Genomic DNA, 25,548 nt, shown 5'->3' on the forward strand with positions numbered 1-25,548 from the left:
GAATATCTCAAAAAGGAATTCAAAGTTAAAAGTTTTAATATCACTACGTTGCGATAATATATTTTATTATCACGTTTAATTAATCCGTAGCAGTTCTGCAGCATTTTATTTTCAATTATACAATTCAGCTTCGTCGCGACACAATGCTCTAACGAGGATAACTGATCTCACAAAAACGGAAACGTAGGATGACACTAACGATGGTTGAATCAAGGTTAATTGGGTCCAAGATGAACTTCGGACAAATGAACGGAACCGGTTATGTCATTATTAGTTACCAAAGACGTATTCGAGCAAGTACACATTAATTTTTCGCAGCTGTGTTTTTCTACGTGAGATTCGCGAGGAAAAATTTACTCGAATAACACAATGAAGGTAGATCACGCTATTTGGAGAATTGCAGGCATGCTCAAATTAATCTTGTATTACTGCAAAAGGGTAGTTTATTAACCAAATGTTTTTAATATTTCATTTGACAGTCGTTTGACAATTATTTGGGAGTACAGGCATCCGAAGAGGTTGAATCAATTTCTGTATGCATCGTTAACTCGGTGATGATGCATTACTTACTCTTACCCTCCATACGATCTTTTAATACGCGTCCGACGTATTAAAACCGCATTATACCGAGTGGCTATACATTTTTCCCTCCGTCCTTAACGAATATTTATTGTGAAAACTTGGCGGGACTTCCTCTTGCGCGCAGACGTTTATGGATGAAATAACAAAGGTAGAATCTTAACGATCGAAACGCTAAAAATGTTGCATCGTTCCGATGAAAAGCGTCCGAAAATGCTGCGTTTATCTAAGGACGGTCATTTGCTCTTATAACGAGCAGTGAAATAATGCTTGTGAAAAATAATAGAATCTAGTGCAATCCAAAAACAATCGTTTTATTCGCAATAAGATATCGCTTACGTAAACCTTTATAGTCCAAATTATGTTTCTACGATAGAATCACTAGGAATAATTACTACGAAACTATATTTTAAGAATCTGTTTCAGTTTTTGCTTTCGAACGATCCAATGTTAAGTTATCGTGTCAATAATGACGAAACAGGATAAATTTCACGTGGCTATTAATGAAAAAAAAAATGATTAAAGATGAAGAAGAAATATTTTCTTTATTGATTCAACATTATTATTACGATTCAACACTACTATTATGTATAAAGATATCGACACACCACAATTATTTGTGATGTGAAATAAAATTTCTGAAACAAAATCAAATGTCAAAAGTGTACATAATACATGACCTCAGACTCACGTGAACGTACAGAGGATTGAAAAGAACCCTGTGACAACCTCTACTGTACAGAATCGCCTGGAACCCGACCAGAGAATGAATCTCTATTCTTCTCTTCTTGGTCCTAACATCATCGAAAAGTCGACGCGTCGACGCGTCGACGCGAAGAGAAACGAAGTTTGAATGCGCAAACACTTACGAGCGACTGGTGGATTCGGTATTCGTCGGCTTTTCACGGCTGAGCAGCACCTGAGATTCTCGCGATTAAACAAATTTTAGCAGGAGCCGAGAGAGAGAGAGAGAGAGAGAGAGAGAGAGAGAGAGAGAGAGAGAACGCGCGAGAGCATACTCAACAAGCGTAAGAGAGCTTAAATTTCATTCAAGACACTTGGCCGACTACGGAGGCCGAAAGCTCCAATTAACGCGGCTTTATCGAACTCTCTAGCGACAACGGAGCCCGAGTTGGTACACAAAGACGCAAACAGGCGTGTACACTGGGTAAACAGTGATCGAGGAGAGAGACGAAGGGAACCGAGCGGAAGCCAGCGAGAAAGGGAAAGAGAGGGACGCGTGAGATTCACATTCAGAAGCTTCATTTGAATAGAAATCAAGAACGCTCGGTCTTCAGCGAGAATGTTCGCGGAGGCCTGCGACAAAGCGTCGAAGTGCATCGATTTGCACTAATTATCGAAACGGTAATTGCTGTGAACAGGATCGCGAGCCGTCGAGGAGGTATTGTTGGTAGAGATTCGAGCGATCCACAGCCGCTAATCGAGCGTTGATGAAACGGAGTAAGCATCCTCGGGGATGAAGTTCGGTATTGTCTCTCGGGTTGACCCGATTTCTGTCAGTCAAGATGTTAAATAGATGCGCTATGAATCTAAGATCACTGGTAGCCCCGTTGTTGGGAACGAATACTTACTTACAAAGGAATTTAAATGAAAAACTGAAGGGTTGATGGCTCGTAATCGAGCAAAATCCCAGACAGATTTCTTACCGTCTGGCATAAACAAAAGTATGTTTATTCAGACGGCTCTCGAAGTTGAACAGTAATGATAATAGTCTGAGAGCCAGCGACGATTTCACTTGCGTCATTTTGAAATGAAAATAACCCTTTTTTTATGAAAGTATAATAACTGACAATCGCGCGCAAAACGTCTGGCAATATTTTTTGTTGTCCACTAACATGCAATTAATCACTATACCAAAAATCAGCCATTTCAAAATGACGTAACTTCGTTTTTTTATTTCAAAATAGCTGCCAGACGATGGTTTTCGTCATTATCAGTTATTATACTTTCACTAAAAAGGGGGTTATTTTCAGTTGAAAATGACGTAAGTAAAATGGTCGCTGTTAAACTATAAACAGTAATGTATTTTCGGTTTTTTGATGAATTTTTAGGATTCGATGGATCCTACTACATATCTGTACGAAATTTGAAAGAGTTTTGACGACATTTGGTCAAATTACAGAAATCTATATTTTAAAATATAATTCAGTTTCATATTGAATTTCATATTAAGCAATTTATATTATAAAATACAATTCAATTTCATATTGAATCTCATATTAAGCAATCTATATTTGAAAATACAATTCAATTTCATAGTAAGCAATTTGTATGATAAAATACAATTGAATTCCGTATTAAATTTCATACTGAATTTCAACGTAAACTAATTTGGATATCTGTCTAATTCCAGATTGGCGACTCCCCATCCCGAGCAATCCATGGCGTCGAATTCTCACTTCCCAAAAGGTAAGTGGCCTCTGCAACCCGTAGCGTTCGAATTCGCACCGCCCTACGATCAAACAAAAATATGGTCGTTTTTTCCCTTCAATATTCGCTGGAACGCGGGCCACATCTGTTCTCCAATCACGAACGATGCCCTGCCGTAACGCGACCAGTTTGGTAATCTCGAATCAATTATTATCGATTCGAGCGTTCACAAATTCCCCAATCAGCGTTAGCAAAGGGTGCACCGGATTACCGGGGCAAACGGCCGTAATGCGGTCAGCATAATCCAACTAAAAACGGATATGTATCGGCATCAGGTGGGAATCGTCGCGAACCTGGCGTCGATTGCTCGCCGGTTGAGCAATGATAATTTGAAACAAGACAGAGACACGGCGACACCGAGTCGTTAATCAATATAAGCTGCTCGCATCAGCGCGACGCCATACCACTTTTCTGCGTTCGTTTCGACGTGGATTACCAAACGCAGCAATCGTATTATACGATACAGGAAATACGGGCAGTCCGCATGAAAAATTGAATCGAAAATGTGGAATAAACTTTTTCCATACGGTGCTTCGCGTTGGAGAAAAATGATTCTAAAGATATTCGATTATTTCAGGTTATATATTTACCAGAACAATGGATTATTGAATTAATGTTTTATGGATTCGTTCCTTCATAGTAGAGTAGAATTATACAGTTGCTCCATTAAATATTTAAACAAAATGGAACGTACATCATTATTTTCTGTATATACTTATTTCGAATGTTATTGAATTTTTTAGTAAGCAATCGATTAAGGCACTTGTGTACACTAGTTTACAGGTATACATAAAATTAACCCTTTGACTGCGGGACGATTTATGTTGGAAATTCTAAGAGGCGTAGAGGTGTGAATTTTAAAAAAATATCAGCTTATAGGGAATGATAAGACGGAACTTTTTTATATTTACAGTTTATTCGTACGACGTTTCGTTTCCGAGATAAAAATTAAAAGCTTTTTCCTGAAATTCAATATTTGCAACGAATTTTTAATTTCTCAATTTTTAATTTCGAAACTAAGCATCCTATGAATAAACTGTAAATATAAAAATATTTCGTTTCATCATCCCCTATAAGCTGCTATTTGTTAAAAATTGATTCAACGAACATAAACATTTCTCTGAGCCCATTTCTCGAGAGCGTATATATACGTCCTTTACTGTCAAAGGGGTTAATCATTTTAATTAAGTAGTAATGTGTTCGAGTACTTTTTCGAGATGAATATTGAACCTAATTTTGTTCAAAGCTCACTGTGCTCAAATTTTGTACTGTTGGTAGTGGATTAAAATTGATTTAACACAATAATAATAGCAGTGGATAACGACTGAGTTACTACAGTGATCGACACTGACATTGAATTTTCACTGACCGAATGAGTTCGCATTCCTCAAATAATTTTGTTTAAAAAGAAAAATAAACAAACGCTAACTTCGAACGACAGAACCGTAGCAAAAATACCATCGAATAATGATGCATCAACTGAATAGTAACTGTTCTCTACACTATGAGAACACATCGCCGAAAGGGTTAAATAGAGTGGCACGTTCCGCAGCTATTTTTCCCAGATTCCAGGCTGGGACCGCCCTCTGGTATAGTGCACGATTCCACGTACGTAACATTTGTTTACCCCGATGAAATATGTTTTTCACGTAGCAAGGGTAATTCGAGGGCAATTTAGAAAACGATTCGATGACAACGTACGAGGGATTATCTGTTGCTCGACCGACTTTTCGATGCGTGTTTTGCTCTCCATACCCTCCTCCTCCCCTCTGGACTTGGTTTAACGACTGTCAATTTTCGAGCAATTTCGCGATCCTCTTCAGGAACGCATTAGAACGCAATTACAATCTGTTTTTGCGCGGGATGGCAGAGGGCCTCCACGGGTGGCAATAAATTCACGTAGAAGTCGGCGAAGGCCTCGATGCTTCATCGTCAATAATACGTCGGTGTATTATCGATAATGCATCCGACTACAGTCGGTACGCGTAGGTGGCCAATCAACAACTAACTTTTTTCAGCAAAGACGCGAGGCAGAGGCGTGGGCACTTAATTGGATGATTGGCCCCGACGATATATCGTCGATAAATTGGCGCAAACCGAACAAGCGATCGAGAGAAAAGAAAGGGAGGGACGGACCGGTGATCGAGTCTTCTTGGTAACGAGTAAAGTTCATTGCTACACGACGATAGTTCTTTCCTCCTTCCGCGGAACAAAAATTTGTTTAAATTCGCGTTTCTATCGGCAAGGGGAAGCTCCAACTATGGCCATGCATTGATTAGATGCACATTAACAATTGAAAACAGTCATTGACAGTGTCGAAACTATTAATCATTTTCTTTATTTTTTATACGTGACTTCTCGTCACTTCAGATTCGTTACCTGGTTATGAAAGAATTACGAAGATCTTTTTATTTTATACACTACGTATTTACAACATCGATATTTCAAAACATATATTGTAATTGTTATCTTACGATACAAATTTTCGATGTCCAGCTTCAGAATTGTATTATTTTCGTCAGTAAAATATTTGCCGGTCGCGAATGTGTTAATTTGAAACTCGATGTACGTTACAATGTACGTACACCAGGTCTGAAGACGTAATACGAACGACAAACAACATTGATGCATTTTTGTGGCGTCACTTCTGAAAATTTAAAGTGTTCATTCTCTCGCAAACAGCTACCAACACATACAATCTAACACAAACATTCGTATACCTTGTATTTTCTGCCATAAAGACAAATTTGATCGCATAATATTTAAATCGTATATTATATTTGAGATTTTATTTGTTACTTTCATTTTATTGAGTTTTGCATTATCATAAATAAAACTAGAAGTGATTTGTGGTCTAGATAATTACACACGTCGCTGTAGCAACGCCAATGGTGTGCAAAGGGTTAACAAAACCGTATCCGTGTGTTTTCACTGAAAATAGCTTGACAGTTTCAGCAGACATCACGTTAAGTTGACTGCCAGTAAAAGGATTAACCCCTTGCGGACTGACATTTCGGAGCACGAACGTTACAGAGGACGGGACAGTTTTGGAGCGTGTGACAGGAGTTAACACGTACCTAAACATTATTTTGTGCAATGTATAGACCTTAATTTAAATTAGCGAATTGTTATTCACGTGTTGAGAAATTTAATGTTCGAGGCTGGTGATTATTTATTAATCCTTTGCACTCGAGAGGTGACTCTCAGTCACCACTAGGTTTTCTTTAGGTTTAATTTCTTTGGAACTCGAAGTGCCAATAAAATGATTGTCGTTGAGGCAAAGGTGACCTGATTCTCAAATCTCAGATTAGAGATCTTAGCATTCGTGGCAATAGAATGCTAAGAAAGCATCTCGAGTTGCTGGTAGATACCAGAAAAAAAGGCCTCGAGTGTAAAGGGTCAAGAATTTTCTCACGTGCCACCGAAGCGGGAGAAGTACAGTGGAGAGCGTACACTACGATCAGAGAGTTCTCCGAATTTCGAGATAAAACACATTGTTGTTAATTCTCAAGTGAATCGCCGAAGTGGGTCCAAGGTTCTCGTTAAGCCCATCTCCTCGAATCGATAGCTTCCCATTAGCGGACGGTCATAAATGTTTCCTCGAACGGTTAGGAGCGGGATGGGACATTCGTCATCCAAGCCAAGACGCGAAGACGGCGGAAAATGGTCGAAGTCGATGATAATTACTGGGCAGAGGGTGGCAGGGGGCGAAGAAAAGAAATGATTGTTTTTGGCAGGGTGCGCGGGCGAGATGAACGCAGCGTGACTGTTGCTTTGAAACGGGGATGAATTGTAATTGGACGGAAATGGAATTCGGATAGTGCAGCTCTTCCTCTAACAGAGGGGGTGGGTGGAGAGAGAAAGAGAGACAGGTGTACGTGCACATGGGACTCGGCAAACAGAGAAACGAACAGAGAGGTAGAGCTGTGTAGGCCGAGAAGAAAAGAGGGAAAGTGGGGAAACGGTGCCAGGAGAGAGAACGACGGAATGATAGAGGGAAACGGGAGGGGTTGAGAGAGCCGACGCCAGTGGCCTGTAACTCTATGCTTCTCTGAGCTTCGATCAATAGACGCGGTACAACATTGAACCAAACGCAGCTGGCTAAAATAGTCTGTACAAGTTGCACGTAGCGGCGGCAGTTTTCCGAAAATCGACGCTCGTCGTGCACCAGGACCGCGAAGGGGATGATTGACACGACCGATTTTTCCTCCACGACTGATCACCGCGAGCGTTACCAGCCTCGAAGGGTCGGAGAACGCGGAAATCGGACTTCGGCAACGACTACCACCGTTCCTCCGATCCTGTCGCTGGCTCACGGGCCCTAAACGCTTCATTTTTGGCTGCATTTCTCCTACCTCGAAACAGAGATCCGTTCCATTTGTGTAATTATTATACTTTAGCTCTTCGTTAGCGATGACGTCTCGGTACGAATGCTAAATGAACGTTAAATCGATAAATGGTTATTGCGGCGTTTTGGTGCGCGTTTATACTCGTTGGACCCCTTCGGGATAATTAAAATAGAAACACACGGTGAATAGTAGTTAAGAGTGTGACAGATAAATAATCACAGAAGTATATTGTATATATATATATATATATATATATTTATTTATTTATTTATATTTACAATATACTTCTGTGATTATTTATCTGTCATATATATGTATATATATATATATATATATATATAAAGATATATGTACCATTTAAAGATTGATATTGCAATAAATAACTATTCGTGATAGCTCGATGAATTTGTGTAAACTTATTATAAATAAAAATAACGACAAGGTTGCATTAAAAAAAATTAATTTATTATTCAAATCTCTGCCATAACTTTGCTTACAACGTTATTTACTCTATAAATGTCCTCTTTGTATCGAATAACGTTTGTACAAATATTTGTTTGATTGCTTCATCTCCTCATAGAATATTTAAGCAAAATATCATACATATATAATATATGTATATACAGTTTATACAGATTACTGTACATATACATAAATATATAGTACTATGCATAAGTCTTAGGCCGCCATATTAGGCTTGCATTACACTTAAATAAATCAATGTTAATCTAATAAATATAATATACATTTGTATATTATATATATATATTTTATAGGTATATAATTGCAGTGCATGACTATAGCACGACTAATACTTTTTTATATTTTTCATACTTTTTAGTAGGAATGGAAAAAATCAATTATATGAGCAGAAAGAATATGATAAATGACGAATTTTATATTAATCTTTTGAAAGTTGTTCTTACATGCGACACGAGGCAATCAAAACAGGAAATTGTTGCATAACTATAGCACCAATATAAATAAGCGATTTAGACACTGAAGCATTTTTCAGGAGTTAAGTAATTTAACCATTCCTTCTTCGTTTCTACATTATATTTTCAAGAATTCCATCTTGATAGGTCCGACATTAATACGATTTTGTTTCGTACCGAGTCAAAGTCCAAAACGTTTAAGAATACGTGTGGTGCTGTAGTCATGCTCTGCGAGTGTATGCGAGTATAAAATATGTCCTACTTAAACATTGATATCCTTCAGCTTAATCGTCCGTAACACCCTAACTCGATGGAAAATGTCACACTCTCGGATGTTCCAATTAGGAGGTTTCCATGCAGGTCGTCGAGGTTTACGTTCTCAATTTCTCGTACGGCGAACGTAACCCAGGAGACCTCTGGCCGAGCCCGACATCGACGTCGCGCTTTCCTGCCTTCTTTTACTTTTTTAAACAATCCGCACGGACCGGCAACCAAGCGTGATCAGGGTTTTCGAGGTGCACTTTGTCTTCCTCCGCGGACAAAACGGTCAGACATTTCGAATTCACCGTCCCAGTAGTAATTCCATATGGGCACGCGCAACTTCTGCCAATCGAGTTCCGGTCAACTCTCGAATCGAATTACGTCCCCGTGCGGTCGTAGTTTTTCCGTCCGTGCATTTATTTACCGGATAAACGCGCCCGCTCGAGACGAACTCCGGCTACCAGCAAGAAATTCCGAGAAAATTCAGCCTCCATTAATTTATTCAATCGGAAAACGATCAACGACGTTTTTATTTTCTGTCCTCGTCGACCGATTCAATTGTTAGTACTAAATGCAAGGTTCGCACGATTGTTCGAAACGTCGAACGAAGTCGTTCGTGGGTCCTTTGAAATTGTTTTAAACGACGACACTTAGACCAGTATATTTTGTCAATCGTCGTAACAACAATTTGAATAATAGACTGGTATTAATAAAAGCAGGATTTAACATATAAAGTTGTTTATGTAGAATATTAAGTCACGCGACAAGTTTGTGCCGTAGACTGTATTAATATATTTAATAAAAAATTGTAGAAACTTTATAATGACGGTATAACGAACTCGCTAAAAAAGTGAGAATGATTAAATTTTTTAATAACCCGTAAAGGTATGTTTCACATATTAATTGGAGTATAATAATGATTTGATGCTAATAATAAATTTGGATATTGAATAATCATGATGAATCGAACGAATATAATTATTATATAGCGAAACACCTACGCTTATGTCGAGCCATCACGTTTTCAATGAAGATCGAAGTTTAAAATTGTCTGAGAGACTATAAATATACTTAACTTATGCCCTGAAAAGTCCAGCATTATTCCAACAAATTACTATAAATACGATCTTGTATCCCATCAATAAACTGCGCCAAAGCACAACGTTGTCGCCCTGTTTTTACTCGTTGAACATTAAAATCAATATTCCATAGGGTTTGTGCTATCGAACTGCTGTTCGATATTGCTTCCACAGCAAACAAATTCGGTGCATTCATATGGAACATTTGTTGATATTTCTATTCGACATTCGTTTTGCGATTGTTTTCAACGATTTTTACTAGTTTTCACAAAACTTGTTAACTCGTCAAACTAGTATAACAACGCGAAGGTACCAAACTGTGGTTTTAGACACGGAGTTGGGCAAATTCAATATTTGATGTTACTTTGACCAGCAGATTTCAGTGATTCATCTCGACAACAAAATATCGATAAATACATAAATTGATTGCACAGGTGTACGAAAATGAACCCTTTGCATTCAAGAGGCGACTCTCAGTCACCATTAGATTCCACAAAAGTTTTTAGGTTCAATTTCTTCGGAGCTCGACGTATCAATAAAATGATTATCGGTGAGGTAAAGATGATCTTGTTCTAAAATCTCGATAGCTTAGAACTCGTAGCAATAGAATGTTAAGAAACATCTCGAGTTGTTGGTAGATACTAGAAAAAAAGGTCTCGAGTGCAAAGGGTTAATACACGCGGACATGGCGTTGCGTTAATTGGCCCCAATAGTAAATAGTATATTTACGAATACGTACCATAGTCATATTTCAATGTAAAATTAAAAAATCAAAATACCACTTTACAGGTTTTTTTAAAAATGGACGAAACACAGTAACATGTTTGTTCGTTGACTAACAAATCTGAAATTAACGTAGTAGTTTCATGTTTTATTTCTACGATAAAAATATCAGTTGAAACCAATCAATTGTCCTGTATGTATTTTCTTCTTAACTAAACACCGCTTCGACGTTCTTGTCGCCCTCAGGATATCAGCGCGATTAGCTTAGCACCGTTCGACTACGCGATAAGTTGAGGCACAGGAAATTAGAAGATAACTTACTAAAACTGCTTTCCGATCGATTCTTGCCAGCCCGGGGCCATTTGTGACGAAGCAGTTTCGTTCGAAAAAGGGACATCCATTACGCGTCATTTCGTCCCAAATAGCTTTCGAGGAACCCTCACTGAAATATGTTTTTACAAATCTCGAGCACTTAGTTGGATACTCTCCGACTTTCTGATTATAACGTTTAACTCGTGGAAGGCAGTAGCACCAGAAGAATAAATAACTCTAGTTCGTATATTTTAAACAGTGGTTGGTTTATAAGTTTGACTATCGCACTTAATAAACGCATGTATATGGATTTTTACATGCTTTCTGACAGTGACAACAAGTTTAATGACAATCAAAATTACGAACATTAAGAACGAAGGTCTAAATGCTATTTTTAATATTACCATTTAAATTACTTTTTAATAAATCATTTCAAAGGTGACCAAGCTTGGTTTGCACTACCTACGAATTTTTCTTATTTCTAATTTTACTTCTTTTAAGTACAATTATATATCTATATGAAAATATGTAAACATGACCTTAACACAACTTATTATTTATTACAAAAATATAAGAGAGATCTTTATTCGCGTTTATTTAAATTTTCTTTCTTTCTTCATCCCAACTTTTCTACTTAAGAAAACAAATGAAAGGATTCTTTTCAAACGTTGTGGGTAACACATCGATAAAAAATAGGGGAGTTGTTACCAAAAATGTAAGTAACCGTAGAAAAGTGCATCCTATTGTGTAATCTTCTTCGATGGCCTGCCCTCTCCCTTATAGAGTGTTCCATCGACGCGTAACGCGAGGTATGGGGTGGTTAAGAGATGTTTTACGGCGCAGATTTATGCTGATGCCTTGAGACGAAGGGCGACGCGCAAATTGAACGAGCGTTTAGCGACGCTTCGTCGAGCGTAGCCAACTGCAGGGTCATGTCAATATTTAAATTAATCCTCGGTCAGCGCGCGATGTTCCGGTCTCTATCGTTGAATTATATTCTCTCCTGCGATCCTCTCGTCGCGGCCTCAACCTCGCGCAACCCTCACTTTCTTCTATTAATTCCAGGATCCTCGATTCGCGTTTAAACCGTTGCGTTTTGCTCCAGATTCGCGCCATGCTTCTCGTTTTTTTCTTAGTTTATTCCATCGTAGATGTGTTGGTTTCCAGTTTCCATTATTGGTTGCGATAAGACAGCTAACATTAACACGTTGACTGCCGCGGGGGTCACCGGTGACCGACACTCGACTTGGCTACAGCGCCGTGGAGGCCACCGGTGACCGGCGACGGGACAAATAGTAAAAACACATAATTAGAGTAAATATCGATACTGATACAATTTTTAAATAATACCATTGTTAATACAAGGAATACACGGAAAATATACGTATTTTTTTTTGGTCACACTGCGATGAGTTACATTGAAACACGGAAGAATGCGTTTAGTCGTCTAAATTGTTAGCTCTCTGTAACGAAACTGTCGTCGAATGCAAAGGATTAACTCTTCCAACCGCCTAGGCACCTCACAAAATATCGCTCGGCGCGAGAAAGTAGTTGGGTCTTCGATTATTTCGAGGACCAATGAAGTATTACATCGTCGAAAATAATTTAGAAGGCCATCTAGGTTCGCGATTTTCGCGGAAGCCCTTCCGCGCCCCTTATCACGGTCACGTTAATGAAAAATTTCGCTCGATTTCCTACCCCGTCGTGCTCCCGTCTCGAAAATGGATTTTCTTATTACCGATGGACGTTATGCATTTTAAAGGTGCCCCGGAATCGGTGCACGTGATCGGCCACTAAAAATAATGCGTTCGATCGCAGTCGGGACCAGAGGAAATCGTATTAAAATAGCCAGTGATTAACGACATCGTTCCTGGAGAAGGAAAGTGAAAAGAGTCGAGGGGAGGCAGAACGGGAAACGATGGAGAAGAAAGGTTTCCACGGCGTGGAAAGGCAGGAAAGATAGAATGCGGAACAGATTACGTTGTTGAAATAGGAATCCTCGAGAAACGAAGAAGAAGACAGAAGGGAAAAATTTCACGACTAACTCGCGAGTGTTCTGTAAAAATAGTGTAGCATGTACATAAATTACAAACAAGAGATATTATCCAAGTGCATGGACAAGCATGATCTGAATAAAAATATTATTATTGGAATAAATATTTAAGTAAAAACACTTTATTATTGATATTTTTGTTTGAGTGCCAAATAAATTGAAAAATACAGTTCTTAAGAATATTACAGATAACCCATGCACTATAAATTGTAAATACAATGATGACTAGGTACTTAAGATTGATTTTAAGAAACGAACAAAAAGCTTCTCTTATCGAACGCAATCCGGTGCTTTAAAGAGAAAAGGAACTGAAATTACTGAAATCGTCTCCATCGCGCAGCTCTTCGCGTCCGTCTGCAAAATGAAACAACTGCCGAATAAAAATGGTCGTCGAAACCTGAATTTTGTTGCGTATTGTCAAGCTGTTGAATGAGAATGAATTTCGATCACGAAAGTAGCTGCAATCCCAATATTGCGATGCCTTTGTTTCCGAAGCTTTCAAAGGTATTGGAAAACGATGTGCATAAAAATTGTTCCACTGTCCGACTTTTTGTTGCGAAGTGCGCGAAAAAAGACGAATGAAAAATCTCATCGGGGTACGCATTCAATAAAGTAAAAAATAACGCAGGTATCGAAACGAAGGCGATGGAAATAAATACACATCGGTAATTTAGCTGTCGAAAAAGAGAATGCAAGTGTACCAGACATCCAAACGAAATACAATCTTCCAAAGACCTGTGCACACTTTTGTAAAATAGTGCGACTCTCAAACACATCGACTATCGACGAGTTTTCACATTTATTTCTATACGAAATACATGAATTAATTTGTAATAAGTATTGCGTTGCGTTCCATTCGAAACTTTGCATGTGTGTTGAATCATTCATTAAATTATAATTCTTCGCTAGTTCCGTGGGTTTTAAATACTCATCATGTACAAGGTGTTTCGGTAATAGGAAATTTAGAAAAATAATCACGAAACACGAAAGTGTACAGTGAGAGAAAGTTGAAATTATAAACAAAAGACAAATAAGAACAATTTGTACGAAAACTCCCTGTTGCATAATCATGAATAATAAAGAAGTCAGAAGATAGAACCTTTGGAATTTTTCAAATCGTTATCTTTTATGTTTTATAGTTATTTTTTATTCGCAATCGGTTCCCATTATTTCGTCCATGTAGGTAGTAAATTATAAAACACGCTGTACAGAGGGTTTTACGTTAGAAAAATTAGACCGCGGAAGGAAATATGAAAAGTGTAAGCAGATTGTCGAGCAAACACGGTGTAGAAAGTGGGAAGCGCGGAAAAAGAAATTCTCGAGGGCGTCGTGACGGATGAACGTGTTGTGCCAACCGCGAGTTCATTGTGAATTCATCGAGGATTTTCCAAGTGATTTCCTCGGTTATGTCCGAGGGTTATGGTCGACCCTCGGCAAGCAACCGTGTCGTCGCAAGGGGCTTACAAGAGCAGACATTGTTAATTTAATATTTCATTTCGTTTTGTTTCCTTCGTCCTCCTAATGTCGCGTTCAACTCTTCTGGATTCGCTATGGATATACGCACGCACTCGGTAACGTGTAACGACGACTGCGATTGCGTGACAACTTAACCAGAAAACTTGACATATCTATTAGGTTGATGCATATGAAATGTAATATTTTTTTTTAGTGTTTGTTTCTTTCAGTTTTACTCTATTCAATCGTTTGTAATCATTGGACTGTACGTATTTATGCAAAATTCATATTCTCGCAGATGTAGAAAACAAATTGAGACTTGAATGAAAATATATCTTATCTTCAAAACGGTATAGCATGTATATTAGCGTTGACATTTTATGCATTCTTGCATTTAAGGACATTCTCATACATTCACTCGTGTATTTTTGTTTGCCACAGATACATGAACATCCGCGATCTAGTAATCGTATTATACAGGAAGAAATATACAGTGAGACGCGTACGATACCAAAGAAATTTAAAATAGAAACATTAGAACCTCGTTATCAACAATTATAAATACTCGGAATGTTCGCGTAATTTCTTTAACCCATTCACTGCCAAGCCAAGCGTTTTGCCTTGGCCACCAAGAGTTAATAGAGATGCGCGATCTAGGTTATTAACCCTTTGCACTCGAGGCCTTTTTTTCTGGTATCTGTCAGCAATTCGAGATGCTTTCTTAGGATTCTATTGTCACGAATGCTAAGCTTAGATTGACTTCGAACATGAGATCTCTAATTTGAGATTTGAAAATCAGGCCACCTTTGCTTCAACAACAATCATTTTATTGGCACTTCGAGTTCCAAAGAAATCAAACCTAAAGAAAACCTAGTGGTGACTGAGAGTCACCTCTCGAGTGCAAAGGGTTAATTTGATAATAAAGCGTGATATTAAATTTATTGTTTTAAAAAGAAATTTTGCGATCTTCTTTCCCAATAATTCGTGACTCAAAAACTTATCCCTTGAGTAATTCCAATCAGTTTGAACTACGAGACATCTCGTAGTTGCCAGTGAATGGGTTAAACGAGTATAAAAGGGGGTGAAAGTTGCTGAAAACATAAAAGTAGCATCTCTAAAGAATTCAGTATTTCCTCAGAAAATTTAAAAGTTTATTCTAAAAGCAAACTTGAATGGAGATTCTTCATTCTATCTCGCGATCCATTACCCACGAGTCGTTTATTCCAAACATGCCCAAATCTGAAGGGGGATGTCGTTCTAAGCAACGATGGACTCGTCCATTCACAATCGCCCACCACCGATAATAACTACGTGTCGCGACCAGTATCGAGAAGGGTGCCAAGTTCGTAGTATGTTTTTTTTTTTCATCGACCCTGGTGCATGGTTATGCATGACTGGCTTCGTCGAGTAACTATCGGAACACGGTTGAACGGGATCTCGCTAAACAAACTTTGACCTGTAAACACCGTTGTTAACGTCTAAAACTTGTGTTCCCAGTTGAAGTTCGGTCCGACTTGGTCTTCGAGCAAATAGTTATTACGAATCAACCGAAGGACTCCAATCCTTTGATTGTTCGCGAGCATCGCCACACCTGGTCCTAGGGTCAGTCAATAGTTGATCGGTAACTTGCTGTTGATCTTCCTTTCTTCGAGTTCCTACTGTCTCGTTGTCAGGTGGCCGGGTCACAAGTTAGACGACGACGGAAATAAAATGTGGATTTTAAATGAACCATTCACTGCCAGGCAAATTTCAAGCGTTTTGCCTTGGGCGACAAGGTTTAATAGAGACGCGTAATCTAGGTTATTATTTCGATAATAAAGCGTGATATTAACCCTTTGCACTCGAAAGGCGACTCTCAGTCACTACTAGGTTTTCTTTAGGGTTAATTTCTTTGGAACTCGAAGTGTGAATAAAATAAAGGTGACCTGATTCTCAAATCTTAAATTAAGGATCTCATTTTCGAAGTTAATCTAAGCTTAGCATTCGTGACAATAGCTAAGAAAGCATCTCGAGTTGCTGATAGATACCAGAAAAAAGGCCTCGAGTGCAAAGGGTTAAATTTGTTGTTTTAAAATGAAAATTTACGATCTGATTTTGTAATTCGTTACTCAAAAGGCTATAAACTTATCCCTCGAGTAATTGCAACGAATTTGAGCTACGTGACATTTCATAGTAGGCAGTGAATGAGATAAAATAAATAGAACTATTTACGATAGATCCAAAATAAATCAGTTCATACCAACAAATTGTAATTTTTACTTGCTTAGTTTATTATTTATTGCTGTATAAATTGTCGTGTTGTTCGGTGTTAAGTTACACGGTTGTGTATAATTAGGATCCTTCTTCTTTAGGATTCTGATTTGGTTTGTATCTCGCACAGGTCACCGTCGTCCTTTCTATCCTCGATATAGCGTTTAGGGGAGAGGAGAGGAGACCTCGAGAGATGAAACTGGTGATGTAGAAAATTTGAATGCCCAAAGAGTAGCAAAAATGTCTTCCAGATGGAACGAAGGCTTGTGTGCCTTCACTATTTAGATCGAATTTAAAATTCAGTTTCTAGAGGCCATTGTTTGTAAAAGTCTCAAACTATTTTATTCCTCAAAAATAGTCTTGCCTCACCCATGCCATAATCATGCCAACAAACTTCCACGATTTATGCTCCTTAGAAAGGAATAACCAACAAAGGACGACGACAAAGTCTCACCGTACACGTTGCTAATTGAATCGAAAGAGTTTTGCCATTAGAAGTTTATTAAATAGAGAACTTCAGTTCGAAGAAGAACGGAACACCTACAGAGACAAAGTCCAATGGTACACGTTGCTAATCGAATCGGAAGAGTTTTGTCATTAGAAGTTTAAATAGAGAACATTTATTCGAAGAAGCTAAACAATTGACAAAATGTACTCGAACGAGGTACCTATCACCTTATAATCAGTTCCTCTTTCTGTTCGGTGCCTGGAACGCATTTCTGTTTATTTTACCGGTCGTAAATCTAGTATGGGATTGCATGGGAGCAGTTTCAGGCCCAATGGCGGGTCTTACGTATCGTGATATTCCAGGGATGCTTTCCAAGCATTCCTGGCTCGGTGGATGCCGGTCGTATTACGGTCTGACAGTAAAATTCCGAATTGCCAGGCTGCAGATTATCCGCGGTTAGTTGTACGATTATGATTAGTTGGATTCATAGATTCTCCGAGCCGTGGATATAACAGTCGACGGCAATCTGTATGGTAATACGGCTACCGGTTTTGGGCGGGTTCCACGACACCGTTCCGTGTATCTATGGAACTCCAATCAGTACCTCCCCATAATCCAGGGGCCTTTAGTAGCGAAAACGGCGAGAACGGTAATCCAAGGGTTGCTCTATCCACGACGATATTTCTTATTTGTTTGTCTTTGTAAACTGGCCCTTTATGCCTTCTTGAGGATTATTTCGCTGGTTCAAATGCGGATGTGAGCTACCGTTTCGAATTTTTGAAATTCTTTACGTCGCGTTCATTTTACTGTGGCATTTCAACACCGAAGAAATTATTTGAGTGTCGAAGGGGTGTTCCGGTTTAAACTGGTTAAAAAACAGTGTTAAAGCTGGCGCCTTGTCGGTTGACGATGTGTACCTGCCTGTGTGTATATGTATCCGACAGGTACACATTTGCGTTACGATTTTGTCACGAGGCCAGAATCATATTTTACGCGCAGCTACAAAAATTCGTTAATTATTTATCAAGTGTTTTCGGTGGAATAATAACGAGTATTCAACGTCTCGCAACGCCGTTGAAAATTGCATGCTCGCCGCATGGGTCGTTGCATTTCATTGTAATTAAAGTTCATTTACGAAAGCGACTAAATTAATTATTTGCCGGCGCCCATTAAGGTAATTATTTAATATGAGAATAGTACGGGACGTGGGTCTCGTTATAATAATATTTATAAATGTTTGTAGTCATTGTTCGCGCGTTCAAAGCCATCGGAAAAAAACGGCGTTTAACAATTACGAGATTTTTACGTGCTTCTTTCGTTTGCCATAAATATTTACTCAAACATACGCTTCACGAATTACATAGAATTTCGATTTCGAAATTTCGAAAGTATCAGTTGAGGAAAGTTAAACGCTATTTTTGCTTCGTAGACGCGTATTTTATCGATATCGATACTGTAACTGAAAATGATGTGATATTATTTATAATATTCACGTATAAGGTAAGCGAATCGAAATAGTACTCAGGAATTATTTATTCTGCTTTTTCGCTATTTCCAATTATCCACATATTATTTATTTCAACATTATTATTTTTACATATTTTATCATTATTTTTGTTTTTCTCCGTATTTCTCTCGAAATAATCTTGTAGTACGTTTCGGTACGTAAATCCATCGCTTCTCGAATCTCTACCGTACCATCACGCAACACGCCTGTAATCTAAATCTTATATTCTCCAATAAATATTAATAACGTCTGCGATCCATGAAATAGTATCCTGCAATTATTTCGTAATTTATGTACATGTAAGAACATCGTGTGTTTACCAATAGATTAACATAGCCATTACTCTCACTACCCTTCTTACTCTTATTCTACAAAAACACCTGAAAAGACTTTCTGCATAGATTGGATAACTTTATTTTCATTTGTTTTAACAACGTCTGTCAAGTATAACAAATGTACCGGTTTAGTTAAGAAATATTTAAGAGACACAAGGACACCAGAATGTTGAAATTCGTCAGAAATAGAAATCTCCATGCAAATTTGAAGTTCGAGTGGGTACGATAGTTTGAATGGTATGAAATATTTCATTTGGTCCTCTGACAACCTAGGAACCCGCATATAGTTCCACCTAACGCGTCCCCCGATAATCAGCGTCAGAATTCACGAAAACATCCGCAGGTCCGTTACGAGATTATTCCATGTAGCGGCGCCGGGATCACCGGTGGGAGATGTTACCACGGGAACAGCGAGCCGGTAGCCAATTAAAAGGAAACGAACCGCGATACGGCTGGAATACGGGAGCGTCTGTTTTCGAATTCCGAAATCGCGCGGCCGAGAGAGGCCCCAGGAAGGTTCTAACGAAAGGATATCGCGGCGAGGCTCCCCCGTGGCGCGCGTTTAAATTCCTAGGTCCGAAGACGTCTTTTCCTTTTCTTCTTTTTTTTTTTATCTAGTCGAAGCTTCGAGGCGAGGAGGAAAAAAGGAACCATTAGCCCGCGCAATTATCCTTGGACGGACGAGGCTAGAGTTACGTCGGCTATTAGCGCCGCTTCCTGGCACTCCCTCGAGAGACACCGCTTCTTGGTGGGAGAAAGAGGGAGAAAGGGGAGAGAATTTGACGAGAGAAGCCAGGGAGGGACGGGAGAATTTGACGAGACAAGAAGAGGAGAACGGATCTTGACGTGACAGAAGAATGGAGGGCTGGGAGAAGACAGAGGAATCGGGGAGCAGAGGGAACATGGGACGAAGAGGGGAGCGATAAATAGAAATTTTAGTCCAGGAGTCGCGCTGATCTTCAAATTTAATTCCTTATCGCGTAAATATTTTTTGTTTTTAAGTGAAAGTATTTCTTGGTTATTCGTACGAGATGCTGCAAATAGTAGAATACTCTTCAAGGGGAGATTCTGCGAGCCAAAATAAAACCAAAAAGAAGAGTAACGATATTCATAGGTAGATGGAATAGAAACCCTCGGACTATGATGTTTTTACAAAGTAATAACGTTTCGAGACATTTGTTATACAAATGTAAACAAAACAAAAAATATACATGTCGAATCGAGTAACCTCCTTCTTTTCGAAGTCGGTTAAAAAATTAAACTTTATTCTACACCATGGAAAGTTTGTGTACAAAGACTCCTAAAGTTTTGGGACCATAGGGCCGTTATAGTCATAACCCTTATTATCATACGAAGTAGAACCTCGGAATTTTCAAACAGACGACCTATCTCAGTTAGAGTCTAGATGCTGAGGAGTTGAAACCATAAAACGGCGGACTTATACATTGCCTATTTTTCTTCCACTGCATCCGCTTCCTTTAATGACCAATATTTATTTCGTTCGTATGTATAATAAACAAAACAGACGATTATTTATCTATTAAAATTTGTATTCGAGTGAAATCGAATAATTTTATGACCTCGTACTTTATAGAGACCTACGTCTACGGTCAGCCAGTTTCAGCATACGGACAATTGGACATATATGAGTACGTGCATGCGTCATTGCAGCTCATTGATTATATGTCAATAATGAACTCCAGCGGCGATAGACAGCATAATAGAGTCGGCTATATGTTCATTCATGAATACGGGTCGTAAATTGAGTTGACGCAAATAAAACGTACAGCTTTTAATATAGTAACTCGAACACGAATCACAGTTGATATAAAATTCGAAGATTTACTCCTCTTATATTATTTATTGCGCGAAATACTGCAACAATGTTTCGAGGAATCGTGAAAAGGCCCGGAAAATGAATCCAGGTGACAGGAGCTGGTATCGTAGGCTCGCCAATTGTCATAAATTGGAAATATTGTTAATTATGAATATTCATGGGTATATGTAATAAATTAGTACCTTGTTTACGTTGTCAGACTTGGAAGAACAAATAAGGAGCTTACAAAACAAGAGCTGACGACAAAGCTGAACGTTTTATAAGCTTCTTTATTTATAATTTAATAAAATACTCCTATTATCGATATCTCTGGGATCATATATTATAATTAGACTGCGGATGTTTGTGCAAATTTGTACCTTTATATACATAAATGAAAAACAGAAACATGTATTAAAGTACGTTTTTACTTCTAAATATTGTAACGTATGTAAATTTTTATATTTTATATATCTATGCATTTATTCCCATCCTTGCATATTTTTGCACGTTTACATTTATCATAATTGCATGACTATCCATAATCGAATTATGATTCAAAGTGGAAACTCACTTTTATTAAACCAAAAGTCTTCTTCAACTCTTTCTAAACCATCATTGTAATATTTAACGCGTTGACTGATAGACTAATACTCCAGAAAATTTCTATTATGATTTAATTTTGTTTACAAACTACTGGTAACCGCATAATCAAACATCCATCGTGATATTTATTTTTGTAGCTTCGCTTAACTTTCGAAATTAACTTTGTTTAGTTCTTCAGCGAAAAGTACCGTGCCCACACATGCGTGACGTTGCGATCAACGCGTGAACATGAATTCTGCCAAAGCAAGCTTTCAGATGATTAAGGCAAGGAATCGTTAGCCCCTGGAAATTTAATTTGATAATTAACCCTTTGCACTCGGGAGGTGACTCTCAGTCACCATTAGGTTTCACGCAGGAAATCTACAATACCTAATGTTTCTTTAGGTTTAATTTCTACGGAGCTCGAAGTGTCAATAAAATGATTGTCGGCGAGGTAAAGGTGGCCTTATTCTCAAATCTAGATAGCTTAGAATTCATGGCAATAGAATGCTAAGAAACATCTCGAGTTGCTGGTAGATACCAGAAAAAAAGGCCTCGAGTGCAAAGAGTTAATATTAAGAAAGTTATAGAATATAAACCAATCGGACTCCACCTTTGGTCACTTTCCTCTATGGTCTGCTCTCGAACATGATTTTCTCCAAGTGCATCGTGTCTGGTATGCCCGCGCCACCGCAGCAATTCCCGATCCCTCATTTGTCGGACATTTCACGGGGCGATCGGTCGTAGGTAAGAACCACCGATGCACGTAAAGCATTTCGATACGTACACCGAGGTCCACGGGTTCGTCATCGATTCCGACGCATAAACGCGCCTATGGAGAATCGTAATTCGTCCCAACGGCGGGTCCCATCATGGCTCATGTCATCGATGGTGCGTGTCGCGAATACCAACCGCGACGGCACCGTGACACGAGATCCGCGTTCATATCCTTCGTGGTCATGTAGCGTGTAACGAGCGGTCCTCGCCCACAGCATTGTCCACGATCAAGGGGCAAACTTGCTCAAAGTGGCTCCCCGACATCGCCCAGCGGAAATGTATCGTCGACTCGCCGCCTTCCGTCGGTCACGAACCGTCGCACATTCCTCACGCTCTTCCTTCCTTCCACCTGGCCCCTGCAACCTGCCAACGTTGCTCCTGGAACCACCGAGGTGTTCGCCTTTTTAATCTTCTTCCGAGTTTTCGATGGGAAACGAAAATAACGACTGTTGAGCGATTCTATCGGGGCCATGGAATGATTCTCTTGGATTCTTGGGTTTGATTCGTGCAATCGCTTCGAATATAAAAATGATATACCGCTCTCTTACAACGAGGGCTCGGGCATTTTGTCCTAAAATGTAACATTATCATTAGTCGATTTCCAAATCCTATGTTTACAAGCTCCGGCAATGTACAGCCTTTGACCTTTGTTTATGTTTGCTTCGCTGTAATTACGGACATGCATTTACATGGGTGTAATTAACGCTGGAACAATCGACGACCAACACATATCAATTCGAAATAATAGAATACACAAGTTGTTTCTAAAATTTTTGAATAAAATGTTTGGAGATTAATGGGATAAATAATTTACAGTAATAATCGACAATATTCATCTGCTCAGGAACCGAAGCAGGCAGTCACATGAAATATCTAGCACAATACCTTGGAGCAGAACCAGTGTTGGGCGTAATCGTAATCATAATTACGATTACGATTGTAATCAAATGCTTTCGAGTTGTGATTACGATTACGATTATGCCCTGATATGAACTAATGTCACCAACAATTTGAACAACGTAGGACGGATTTTAAACGCTCTACATATTTCATAAATCGAGGCAGCTCATCGGCGTAACATGTTTTAGAATTTTTAATCGCGTCGATTGCGTAAGCGAGCAATTGGGCGAGTAAAGATGTCCCGAAAATTGCACATTAGCATTGATACGATTGTTAGGCAATAAATTATCGTAATACGGGAAATGGAGAAGACGGAGCAGAATAAATTCTCCCAACACGCCAAGAAACCAACAGACAGAGAATATCGAAAATCTCATTTATTAGAGATAATGACGGAACAAAGAAACGATAAAAGATTTAATGAAGTCGCTGGACGGAGTCAAAGCTCTCATTTCGAGCAGGTACAAGGGAATAATTAATGCGTGGGGACAGATTGGTGAATAAATGAGCGTGGCTGCGCTGCGAAAATGAGGTCTTTTGTAATTAACTTCATGGACAGGACAGCCACCTGTCCCATTCCTCGACACGTATCGCGGGGGTACGTACCGTTTATCGCCCTAACAAGCTTATTAGTAGTCGATGAAGTGTAATATACGTGGACTGACGTGCGCTATCGCGTTGAATCCGTGACATTGTATCGACATCCCGTTGGAAACCCGGTAGTTGGAGAAATACGGAGCTGAAAATTCATGCAGTAACGTAATTTATGCATTTATCGAAGTAAGTAATCCAATAGGAGCCCCACTTACTTGTCAGAGGGCTCCATGTCGTAAGGGAGTGGCGGCGCTTGCTCCTGACTTTGATTGGCTCGCAGTCTAACCTGATTTCGTTTCTCTCGAAACAGCTACGAATTTCACCCATAGTATATTACTAACTCTATTATTCCACTATTTTACTGTTACATTATTCTACACGTATCCCCTGGTTATAAATACGTGGACACTTCATCGATGGGAACAAGTAGCTAAGAAAAGTTACGAATCTATTAACGAATATCGTTCATGTTTCTGCATTTAGTTTGTATTTGATTAGAGAATACATTTTGTCAATACATCATTTAATACCTCACCAGTAATAGTAAAAGAACAGTTCAATTTTATTTTCATTAGCACACTAGTTATTAATTTCTTTATTAAACCTGAAGTAATATTATTTATCTATTTTGGAATATCTCGTCGTAATTATATATTATATGTTGGACAATTTTTTTCGAGTTTTTCTATCTAAAGTACCCCATGGTTTGTATGTGAAATTTAATACGTCACTCAAAGCTTCAAGATTATTATATGTTGCTAGATATACATCTGAAATATTCGAATAGAAAACAGTCAAGTCGGAAAACTTGGGAGTAATTACGGTTAATCACGCCTAAGCTTTGTTCGAGTATTTAGATTGATCGCTTAAGTAAGTGTGTCACTTATCGAGAGGTGATATCACACTGTGCGCGTGTAGCTGTAACAATGCGCAATTACTCTAATTCGAGTGCGTTACGAACGACCATTTTCCATCATATTCCGATGATTTCGGAGCCTGTTAGCCGGCTATTGTTCGCGATGTTAACAAAATTATGCATCCTGAATAACAACGATTGTATAGGTCCCGCCATATAGCCCTAGTGTGCCTCGAGAACTGCGTGAAATGAATCGATAGACCTTTATCGATCGTAGCTTACAATAAACATTCGACGTCGGTTCTTAAATAGCGAATAATAATTATTGTTTATCTGACACGCTATAGTTAAAATAAAATATTTGTTTCCGAAACTTACGTTTATTCATTATCTATGCTATATTTTATATTTTAGAGGAGTAAACAAAACTATATAAATTGTAAGTAATAGTATAAAAAAAATGATTGTATATGTAAGTTTGTCTAATATATGTAACAGAGTTTTAAAAATTGACTATGAATAAAGTTATACTTGTTTGATTATTTTTCTGAGTCGATTCTTTACATTCTGCAAACAATTGATAAATTTACATGTCGATAATCATCGATCGGAGCATACAACAAGTCAATTAGCGTTTGTTTCCGTATTTCGATCGGTTGAAATGTAAAATATATCTCGAAATTTTGGTGTGCCAAAATGTGTTATAATTATCGTACATTAATTATTTAAATTTCTATCCGTTAATAACGTAATAATTACTTCTCATAATAAGTGTAATAATAACAACAAGAGGGCTACTGTAATTAATACAGATCACGAAAATAATGATCTCTGATCATCATTTAAATTAATATATTTTATAATTAAAATTTGTATTTCCTCTCTGCGCTTATGGACATCAACGATAAAAGTCTAAATGCCATATTATATTATAAATATCAAGAAAATCGTTTGCTCTTCATCAAAATTTTAAAGTCTTCTCTGAAAAATGTTTAATATCCATACCTGTTAGGCGGACTAGAATAAATTTAATTGAAATGAAAATAAGAAATAACTGTTTGAAAGTGTTTATTTCAAACCATTATTTTCAATGCAGTTGTGTGAAAATAAAAATGATATTAAATCATTCGAAATATCAACGTAATTATTTATTTGCGTAAAGTAGACGTTATTGGCCCCAGTAATTCAAATATTAGAGAAACAACATTTCATATCCAATAACCTAACAGTATAACACGTTATATTGTTAGGTTGGTGCATATCATTTCAATAGTGCCCAGGTA

General features: G+C 38.3%; 1 long non-coding RNA gene across 2 annotated transcripts in view; it reads left to right on the forward strand.

Moving 5' to 3' along the window:
• LOC128878820 (uncharacterized) overlaps window positions 1-25,548 on the forward strand; it is a 145,185-nt gene that overhangs the window by 57,422 nt on the left and 62,215 nt on the right. For both annotated transcript variants that reach the window (XR_008457499.1, XR_008457498.1), the window contains exon 3: window positions 2,954-3,009. This is a non-coding gene — a long non-coding RNA (uncharacterized LOC128878820). The remainder of the gene's footprint in view (window positions 1-2,953; window positions 3,010-25,548) is intronic.

Source organism: Hylaeus volcanicus, chromosome 6 (genome assembly GCF_026283585.1).
Source record: "Hylaeus volcanicus isolate JK05 chromosome 6, UHH_iyHylVolc1.0_haploid, whole genome shotgun sequence".
NCBI classification, from domain to species: domain Eukaryota; kingdom Metazoa; phylum Arthropoda; class Insecta; order Hymenoptera; family Colletidae; genus Hylaeus; species Hylaeus volcanicus.